The following is a 12015-nucleotide window of genomic DNA, read 5'->3' as shown; positions in this document are numbered from 1 at the left end:
GTCTTACCCATAGCTAAACCAGGTTTCAAACTGTAGACTGCTATGAGACAAGTACATATTTTAAGAGTGCCCAGAACCATTTACAACCCAAGTTTCACGAATGAAAGTCACATGTATGGAGTTGATGGAATACATGTTTAAGGTGCTATGGTATGACACTTTGAATGTAGTTGATCAGAACCTTTTTTGATAAGTGATAACATTCATCAGGTTCAACTTTTCAACATGTTTATGGAAGAATAGAGTATCAAGTGAATTGACTGGATAGCATGTTTACTGGACTTTAATCTGATGGATGCTCTAAGAAGACGTTTGGCAGCATGTGATTCACCACTAAGTAATGTTGATCAATGAGAAGTAACTGTAATAGAAGGGTCAGCCATAAGTTCTTAGCATCTCATTGATTCATAACCTTGCTTTAGTGTTTGAAGTGGTTATACATTTTATCAACCCATGTTTTCTTATCACTTCCGGAGCTGCAAAGAGAGTAGTATCAAGAGAGTATTTATGAGCATGGACTACACTGGAAGATATTTTCATATAAAATCACACGACTGATTACCTGGCACATATTTTGTATAAAAATAGAGTTAGAGACCGCATTGACATTTTTAATAACATTAGTTGTGCCATTTATTATTAGAACCATAGAGCCATCGTTCAGATGAAAGGAGAGTTTCAATAGCCAAATCATTCATGTGAAATTATTTAATGACATTATAGTGCAGTAAAACGGAAATTTCATATTTTAGTCCAGTATTGATTTACCACCAGAAAACGTTGGAGAGAGAGAAGCACTTAGGTGTAAGGCTTTAACTTTGCTTCCAACAGAAGATATCGTTGACATTTATATCCTACGAAATACCTTAGAAAAGGTGGGTGTTTACATTAGAAGATACAATTTTGAAAAGAGTTAGACAAAATTTACGGTACCCTGAAAAATCAGGAGAGTATAAACTAAAGCCAGATCGGCTATTTCTAGTTTACAGCAAAATAAAGATACCTGGACAACAGTTATAAAATCATATCCAAAAAACTTAAGAAAAACATTATACACAGTAGACAGTAAATTAGTACAGAATTAAATATTTATTCTTAATCCTAAATAGACATAGACTTATCATCAGTTATACTTCAAAACCTCTTAGAAGATGCACAATTATCCAAATATACCAACCTCTTTTCTTGGAAGATAAATTCTACTACTCTACCATTTGTATCTGCATAATTTCAGTTATATATATATATAAAAAAGATGTTAAACCCCAAATAAAATAAATAGTTCTAAACTGTAGTGAAAATAACTTAAATATTCTACTCTAACACGTTTACAAGGGTATTAAATGTATAAAAAAATCTCATGAAACATTCTAAAAAGTAGAACATCTTCACAGTACACTAAAAGAGGAATATTCAGAACTTTTAAAGAAAAATACATCTGGACGAAATACAAAATATACGCTATCTCGTTGATGATTACACTAATCCAACTGCAATTATATGTATCCATAAAAAGAGTGGGGGATTGTAAACAAGTTTTACAGATAACTACTAAGTTATGTTTATCTCTGGCAACATATTGTATAATCTCTTGATAGTAAGAAAGCAGTAGCTATTTGTCACAGTGAAATAGCTTAAACAGACCAATGGTCATCCTGAGGAAAAATGATATTAGGTATTCAAGCTGCCTTTGTCAAAATATTTATTCTCTTATAAGTTTTCAAGATTTTATGGGAATCGTTCATAATTTCACTCACAAACAACAACAACAACAACAACAAAATATGATATTGGTATTTGAGGTTGTTAGAGTTTGAATATATAGAATGATACTGGATCAGCAACTACTTATGTCTAACTACCAACTTATGAAAAAAGGTGAATTCACCATAGAATGGGCGTCCATCACTCAGCTTACGCTTCTATGTGATTTGGACAACTGCATAAGAATGTAAAGAGATAGTTTATGTTTTTAGCAAATCTATTGACCGCAACTAGACACTACTTTATTATAAATGGTAAACAGAGTATCTCCACACTTCACAATAATGTGTGAAAAGAAAAGAACTTTGTAACACTGAAGACGATTTGAAGTATAAAAAGGGCGTTAAAAGTTTATAGTAATAGCGAAAGGTAACACAATTATTACAAAGATAACGACTATGTCTTATTGACCAATTGGATCCTTTTACATTTTTGGCACGCTCTTTGTTCATTTCAGCTACTTTATTGTGTGACGGTATTATAAAACCCATATCACTTCATTCTACAATTAGGATGATATACCAAACTGTTCCTCAAAAAATAAAAATAAATAAACAAATAAAAATAAGTAAAAACTGTTCCTTTTTCCTACACGCTATCACTATTCCACTATCTTTTAATCTAAGAACTTTCAAAATGTTGCTTATCGGAGTTAAATTTTTTAGGGTTTTAGGCAGAAATAAATGAACCTGTCTTAAAAATAGCAACGCATTTCTCAACATTATGATTAGTATATATGTGCAATTACGCCTAAAGTGTCTCATGTTCAATAGGGAACATTTATAATTTCGCCCTTCAACCAACAAAGGAATGAGTTTGATCCATAAAAATGTTGATAATTTAAACTAATTTGTCCATATACTGTATTAGAAAAAAGCTAGAAAGAAAAAAAATAGACAACCAGTGCAATGAAAAACAAACCTGAAATCTTGCAAGGTCAATGTTAGTGATAAATTAGTTAAATAAAAATGAAATCAAAGTAAAGATGTTGCTCTATAAAAGAAGAAGAAGAAAAAAATACCCACCATAATCTACACTTTGTTGGACCACCTCTTCCAACTTTTTCGAAGCAAGTCCTTTATTTGTTCGATACCAGATAAAATATGTCAATAGGTGTGTTAAAACCTTGAAAAATATGGCGTGTATTTAATAATTAAAAGCAAGAAAAATATACATATATGAGATCATATATTATACAAAAGAATAATCAAAATATTTTCGGTTTTTTCCAGTCCATCCTAGTGACTAACTATGAGACTAATTAGAAGGTATATGAGAATAAATAGAAAAAGAATAAATATATGGCGGTAAAATTTATTAGACGATAGGTTAACCTAAACTATTAGATATGTTAAACATTTCTGTCATAAAATTAAACTAAAGAAACTTATGAAAGTATGCTCTATCAGTCGAACCAGATGGACACAAGAATGTAGAGTAAGCTACAAGAACTTTAACCAGGTCCAAAACACCATATACAAATATATATAAGTTTCAGAACTTTAAGGAAATTCTTATAGCAAAACCAGACGTGTAAGCTACAACAACTTTAACCAGGTCCAAAACACCATATACAAATATATATAAGTTTCAGAACTTTAAGGAAATTCTTATAGCAAAACCAGACGTACATAGATGACTAAAACTTAAGATTTTATTCTTAATTTGCAAGCAGTCGAAGTATAATTTTGTAAAGATATGTTAATATTAAAAGTTATTGAAACAATATAATACTGCAATGAAGCTGGTTAAACATAATCTACTCTATATGTATATAATTGAAAAGTGTTAGCTAATTGTTAATATCTTTTCTCCACCAACACGCAAGTTTCAGTGAAGAAAATGTAAAATAGAGAGAGGCCTTACATATTATTTTATTCACTAATCCACTGCAACAGACTAGTTTCGCCGAATTCACGTCTCATTAGTGCTGCTTGGAAGAGAGAACCAAATAAATAATGCAGGCCTTGTATATTAATGGCATGTCAGTAATTTTTGTTTACATGTATAGATTACACATCTAATCCAAATACTGTTAATTGATCATTTATATGGGATAAGTTTTAAAATAAGAGTTTTCGTACCAAGTGTACCTTTCGCAGTTTCTTTCATAAAACTAAATTGTAATTTTATTTTGCAGACTCATTGAGTCTTATCACTGATTGGGACTCTCGCAAGGTGGTCAAGAACTTAAGAAGATTATCCTCAAATATTACACCCATTAAAAAAAAGAGAGACATGAAGATAAAAAAATGTCTTATCTTACCTTCAATGATTGTATTATATTCACGAAACGGATCGTAAATCCCATACCACAATGAACTGAGTATACTGCAGTTTCGAGTTGTTATAGAAAGTGTTATCCAAATTAACTCTATATAATAAGAACTGATATATTTGGGAAGCATAGAACTCATCTGATCGTATGGGATTTGTTATCCAGTATGGGTATATACGTTTCATATTTCAAGTAATACTGTAGCCAAGTTAATAAACACCCAATGATAAATCTAGTTGAATAACCTTTTTAATATTGAAAAGAGTAAAATGTTGTGTATGTATAAATATTCTCTATATTCAGTTTACCTTTTTGGTTGTTTTAAAAAGTGAAATACATTTTAATTTGAGAAAGTAGCGGATGAAAAACAAAAAAAAATAATAATTTTCATCGAGGACTGCTGTAATGAGTCTCTTGAGGTAATAAGATGTATGAACATGGCATACATCAGATCTAAAATTTCCATTACGAATGAGGATGTTTTTTTCAATGTCAGCTCTTTTATACACATTAACATCTATAAGCTTAAATATTCCATACATTCTTAAGTCTAAAAAAATTGAATTCGTAGAATGTATATGAAATATATGATATCATAGTAAACACTTTGATTTAAGTTTTGAAGTCTTAGATGTATATTATTGATAGTTGGTATAGCAAAACAAATATTGAAAATTTATTTGTTATAGAATAAAGCCACATTGGGCTATCTTATATGTCCACTGCGAGGGGTCGAACTTCGGATTTTAGCATTGTTAGTCCGTAATCTTACTGCTTTCCCACCACCGAGGGACGACGTTGAAACTTATTACAATACAAAATATTTTATTTGAATGAACTACTCTGTATTGATGCCCTATAAATAATTTAAACTATGTATGTCAATCAGTTATAGTTAGGCAGAATAAAAACTTTAAATCTATACTTATGCATGAAAATGAGGTTAAATACATCTCGTCTAATTATACGTTGCCGTTGCACAGCTAAAAGTTTCACACATCTTTAAGAAATTGAAAATAGAAAACGCTAGGTAAATTTTTTGAATGATTCAGCAGAGGACGAAATAATCACTTTTAGTCAATAAACTAAGATAAAACTAGTAGCTTTTAATTATATGTAGCTTAAACTGAGGATAATTCATTATGGAAAATATTGCCATATAAAAATCTTTAAGTACTAGTTATTAACGAGTGTTTGAGAACACGGCTTACGTTGAACTTGTAATGAACTTTAAAGGGGCTTTAGCACTATTTTTATGTTGACAAATTAACCAAAATGTTAGTGTTTTTCTTGAACGCTTTAACCATGTTGAGTAATACATTTCCTGTCCTGTTGATGATGGTAGAAAAACATTTAAGCAGTTACACTGTAGGAATAGTAAAAGTAAAACAAAACAAGTATATATAATTCTTATACATTTCCTGTCTTGTTGATAATGGTACAAAAACATTTAAGCAGTTACACTGTAGGAATAGTAAAAGTAAAACAAAACAAGTATATATAATTCTTGTACATTTCCTGTCTTGTTGATAATGGTACAAAAACATTTAAGCAGTTACACTGTAGGAATAGTAAAAGTAAAACAAAGCAAGTATATATAATTCTTATACATTTCCTGTTGATGATGGTACAAAAATATTTAAATAGTTACACTGAAGGAATAGAAAACTATTGTATATAATTATTTTTCTCTGAAGGTTGCATATTTAGCACTTTCTAACAATAAACTGTGAAAGATACCAAGATCAGTAGACACTATTTGATTAAATAATCATAATAAGTTCAAATGATTTGGTTACTCAGCTGTTGATTTTGCTTCACAAAGAAGCAAACTTTGCCGCTTAACACGAAGGAATTTTCAAAGTGATTTATGCAGGTTATCCTTAAATTTCAACGTACTGCTTAATTTAATATGTTTTCCTATAAAATAATGTTTTGCAGCTTCTACAAATTAGCTATTAATTTCAAAAGCTAAATTATTATGAAGCTTTCTCTTTTCCTGTCTTACTTTCATAACTATTATTGAAGCTTAAGTTTTCTTTCATGGGTTTTAAACTATAATTTTACCACTCGATCAGGAGGAAGCAGGTTACCCACGTTAAAAGATTCCTTGCATGTGTATTGAAAAAGTGTGACATGTGATTAGACTGCTCATTGTTTCAGCTAGCTAAAAAAAAAAAAGGTTGTTTCAGCAAAACCGTTCTGAGGCCCTGGAAATGGTATCAAATCGATAAGTAGTTTCTGCTGGAAAAAACTAGAGCGCTAAGTTATCTCCTTTTCAGCTATAAAACATCTATGTCTGACGTGAAACCTTAAATAGTTTTTGTTGGTTCTTTTACTGAATCGTGACTAGAAGATTAAACATTTGGTGGTGTTCTTTGAATATAACAAAGCAAACACTGACACATTAAGATGCAAGTTATTTTACTTGATTTTTTCTAAATGCATCCATAAAAACGAAATACTTTCAATAAATACTTAGCATTCTTAAATTTGGTTCTTTCAATCTTTAAAATTCAAACATTTTTCAAACCACGTGGGGACGTTTGAACTTAAGCAAGGACTGAAATATTGTTAGATTATTATTATCTAGTACAACACACTGACGTAGAACCTGAGAATTGTCGCTGAATCAGAGCTGTAAGTAAAGAGTTGATAACAAGTTTCAGATAATGTGGATTACTTAATAGCAATTTTCTTTTTCTCTATATGTCCGACAATTTCTTTCAAAGCCACACAATAAGTTAACTGCGCTCTGTCCACCGCGGGGAATCGAAGCCCGGATTTTAGTATTGTAAGTCCGTAGACTTCCCGCTAACCAACTATAGGACAAACAAATTGAACATTAGGCATAAGTGTGAACAATAAAAATACCAAGTGCAATAACTGCTATAGTTCTGAGTAGATAATAAAAATATGTTTTACAGAAACTAAACAACTTTTGCAATGTATTAAATGAATGTCCAATGTTCGGTTACTTAAAACAAGCTTACTTCCTGTCAAACCATAAACTGTTATATTCAACAAACTTACTTCCTGCCAAACTGTCCACTGCTATATTCAACAAAATTACTGCTTCTCAAACAGTTAATTGCTATATTTAACAAACTTACTGCGTGTTAAACTTTCAACTGCTGTATCCAACAAATTTACTGCCTGTTAAAATGTCAACTGCTATATTTAACAAACGTTTTGCCTGTCATACCCTCAACTGCTGTATTTAATAGCTTTATTGCCTGTTAAATTCTCACTGCTATACTCAACTCAATAGCCTTTCTGTATGCCAAACCATCAACTGCTATATTCAACAAGTGTATTGCGTGTAAAACCATTAATTGATATGTTTAACATAGTTATTGTTTGTCAAACAATCAATGGTTACATTAAACAAAACTATGTGTCCAACCATCAACTGCTGTATTCAAAAAAGCTACGGTATTAAGCACTTAGCTATTATACTCAAAATTATTGTGCGTCCAATCTTCAGCTGTAAACTCCCGTTTTAGTATAAATCCTTCGTGTGTCACCAAACAAGGAACTATAACGTTATGTGTATGCGTCAACAAACTCTCTACTCGTACAGTAATCAACAATACATTGCAAGTGTGTCTAAACTTTACGTTTAGCTTATTGGCTTAGCATACTAGTTCATTTCTGAAAGGTTTAATATATGCATTTTTATTCAGGTTCATGTATAGATAAAGTTTCCACTCTAATTCTTTTAAATCTTCTAAACTTTGCATTATTTAGAGTGTTTATCAAACATTTATTGGCTGCGGTTTTGTATCGTAACTTGGCATTGACAAACAACCGTGATACAAAAACAGTTTCATCGTTACAATTATAGGGTAAATATCAGTGTTATGACTATCATAGCTACACTGGAACTGACTCAGAGAGAGTACTGAGATAATTCCAACTACCAAAGTGCAATTCTAATGCAATCATAAATAGTACCATGATACAGAAATTTTGTGATCTAGCTTTTTCACGGCACAGACATTTTGTGAGTTAGAATTACAATGGTACAGAAATTTTACAACTTCGTATTATATCGTTTTACAGAATTTTTTAAACTTATAATTACCGTGGTACATATAATTACTGTTAATAAGAATTTTTGTGAATCATAATTAATTTAATGTTCAACATAATCAATTCTATAGATGTTTTTGTGAGTGTAAGCAGCAGTATTATTATAGTTCCAAAATGTTTTGATCGTCATCATATCTGTGATACAAAAGTAATCATCAGCATTATCATGGTACAGAGGGCTTAGATCTAATGTAGTCATCAGCATTACTATAGTACAGGATCTAATAATAATCTAATAATCTAATCTAATGTAATAATCAGAATCACCGTGATACTTCATTTACGCATCTAAAGCATTTATCAACATTTCCATAAGCATGGCTCTTGACACGCTGAGATTATCAACTTTACATTGCTACATATATTAATGGCTATTAACATTTTACAGCTTAAATTTGATCACTAGCATTATTGCCATGTTGAAGAGCTAGTCTCAGGTATTGCTAGAACTCGGATCCAATGAGTTCATCATAGATTACACGTTGAAGATCCAATGTAAACATGGGCATTGGTATGGTAAATATTCTTTCTGGTTATTCGTTTTTACCATTCACCAACTTTTTGTGATCATGAACATTTTCTAGGTAATAAGACAGAATGTAAGAGTAAGCATTTTTTTTTGTGAGGCAACATACACTACTTTGGTTAGTTTCATTAATATTGTTGGTTATAATTTTAAAAAATACTTCTGAATATTATTGTTATTTATTGTTACACCTCTGGAGATAACTTTGCATTGTTCTCTTACCATATGGGTTTAAGACTAATCTATGTCTCCTAAGCTGCCCGAAATTCATGAGATATTATTGAGTTTACTGCTGGAAATATCATGAATAACGAATGTTCCCAATCGATATTGGTATTTTCAACTTGAACTGCATCATATGCGCACTTAGGCTAAGCAGCTAAGTCAGCGACCCCTTCTGTTAATAGTACCCGCTACCATAAAGGCTATGTCCGATTTTGAAACGAAAAATGACTGTTATACTTATAGCACAGACACAACTGAAAATGGCAAAACTTGCTCAGCAGAATCACAATGCGAATCTAAGGATGTTTCGATCCGCAACTTGGCGTGCTAACCACTGGGCTACACCCAAACCGGTAACCAATTAATGAAGCAGTGCATTTTAACCATTACAGTTTTTGTTTTTTATTCATTGTGATGGTTCATTACGCTGTACACTTCTAAATAGTGAGATTACTACGTAAAATAGGCTTAATTAGTTTGTAGGTTACTTTGTTTTCTGATATATAAAGCTAGTTTACTTTTGCTCAGATGTTATTGTCCAGGTGTACTGTAATCGTCAGTATCACCATGTTCTCGTATCTTGTGATAATCATTTTCATGGTAGAGAATGTGATTAGCAGCACTGTTATGGTATTGACTTATTTTAATCATCAGCATATTAACTGTGCAAACTTATTTGAATTATCATCATTACCTTGGTACAAATGTATTAGGATCTTTAACATTAAGATAGTTGAGTCTGTTCTATTTGTATAATCAATGTTACCATGACACATTTTTCTTGTGTTCATCAATACGTCTATTTAAATCTTCAGAGTTCAAATATTTGCCTCATGAGCATCACCATTATAATGTTATTTTCATTAATGTGATTATGGTACACATGTTTTATGAGTATTGACATCACCATTGTAGAGATGTTCTGTGATCAGTAGACATACCACGATGAATATAATTACTATTGTGATCATTAGTGCTACCCTGGTACATGTTTACTGTAATAATTATCGCAATGCAGGTTTTGTTTACTTCAAATGGTTGGACAGATATTGTTTAAATTAGTTTCTGAGAGTTACGTATACAATATGTTGCCTACGACCAGTCTCTGATTACCATGATTACGCGTTATTACCATACAACCAAGCTTCATTGTAAGAAACTTCTGCGGAGAGTGTCGAAGTCGTACTTAGATAACTCATCTTGACAAGCTTCTTAAAGACACTCCACGTGGATGTCGGCTTTTAGAATAACGTTTAAGCAGACCGAAGGCATAAAGATTTATAGAACGTGCATTGGGAATTTTACGAGCATATGGGTAAACAGGATTACTGTGATTCCCGTTTCTTTGAAAATCTTGCTTATGAAAATAGCCGTGGATTTTGGAAGCTTGTGAAATTTTGGCTCGTGAAATCTGTCAATTCTAATGTTTGCTTTTTATCTTGTAAACGGCATCAGCCTAGCTTCAACACAATCTTTTCTTTTGTGGGGGGGGGGGCTGAAGGATTATGTTTTATAATCACTGTCTTCATTTTGCAGTTGAAGACTTTGCTCCGAATTGGACTGCAGCGTGGTCTCGAAAACTGTTGCTGTCCTAAATGTTCTGCTGTGCAAGTGTTTCATAGGGAACAATGAAGGCTCTTCTCTTCGAAATGCAACGTCCTTTGTCTCTAAAATATTGTACCCTTTGATCCTACGCCATTTAACAATCTTGCTATATTAAGATTTATCTTCGGAAAAGTTATTTTATATTCCTCTACTTGAAAAGCTACACGTTGCAGTAGGACACTACAGAATGATTGAGAATTCACTGTAAACTACACATGTCTTTCTATTTACGTTATTAACACCGTACTGTATATCACGTACATACTTGGCACAATCTGTGACATGATATTTGAAATTGAAAGGTAAAGAACCTTAGAGAAGAGTTATCGTAGTAATTCAAAGATAGTAACTTTTTGTCGTCAGCGTGGATTTAAAATATAAGGCATGTTTAGGGTCTAAAAATTAAACATATATATTTTTTATTCAATGCCATCTATCCATATAAAGAAGGAATGGATGACTGCTTAGGAGCTGTTTAAAAGTATGCCAGTACATTATCAGCTTATAGATTTTTACTGGACAAATCTTCAGTCTCAGTTTATTGCTATTTACACATTAGATAGCAAAAAACCTTATAATCTTAGTAAAACCTTGTTCATAGCTTTAGTGAATAATTTTTACCCACAGAAACAAACACTTCCTTAATAACGAATGTTTCTAATTGGTATAGGCGTTTTCAAATTGAACATCACCTTATGCGCACTTAAGCTAAATTACCAGGTCAAAGACCCCTTCTGACCAGATTGACCAGATGGAAGGCAGCCAGTTAACAGTAAGCGCCACCATAAAAGCTTTGCCCGGTTTTGGAACTAAAATGGGATTGATCGTCATTTTTATATTACTTGACTGTATATATTTTCATACTTAATAGTACTTGTAACTGTCACAGCCATTTTCTGAAAATCGTGAATAAACTATATAGATTTGAGAATACAAGTCACATGTGAACATATTACTCGGATGTGAATATATATATATGGAAGAGAGTGTAGTATCAAGATGCAGATACATCACCGCATTCAGTATGTTATATTGGTGTAAGTATACTATTCAGATAATACACTACACAGATATGAGTATACTATCTGATGTAAAGAAATAACTCGGCTGTGAGTATGCTATCCAAATACGAGTATACAATCTGAATGCGAGTGTGCACCCTTGCTCTGAGCGAACTACATAGTAATGAATACACTATCTGAGTGAGTGTACACTACCTTTTGTGAGTATTCTATCCAAGAACGAGTGTACTATACTACTGTAATATGAATAACAAACAAGTACAACTACAGTGTGATAAAGTCTTAAAATGGAAATAAATGGGTAAAATAGCTGTATGAGAAGTATTTTATATGATTGTGAGTGTAACGGATACAGATATTCAGTTATGAGTACACTACTTCTCTACTGGTATACTTCTTCACTTTGAGAATACTATATAAATGTTGATATACTACCTAGATGCAAGTACGCTATTACATGAGTATATAATACCTGGTTGTGAGTAGACTAATTTGATGCA

The sequence above is a fragment of the Limulus polyphemus genome, unplaced genomic scaffold, assembly GCF_000517525.1.
Source record: "Limulus polyphemus unplaced genomic scaffold, Limulus_polyphemus-2.1.2 Scaffold255, whole genome shotgun sequence".
Lineage (NCBI taxonomy): Eukaryota > Metazoa > Arthropoda > Merostomata > Xiphosura > Limulidae > Limulus > Limulus polyphemus.
This window is presented reverse-complemented; position numbering follows the sequence as displayed.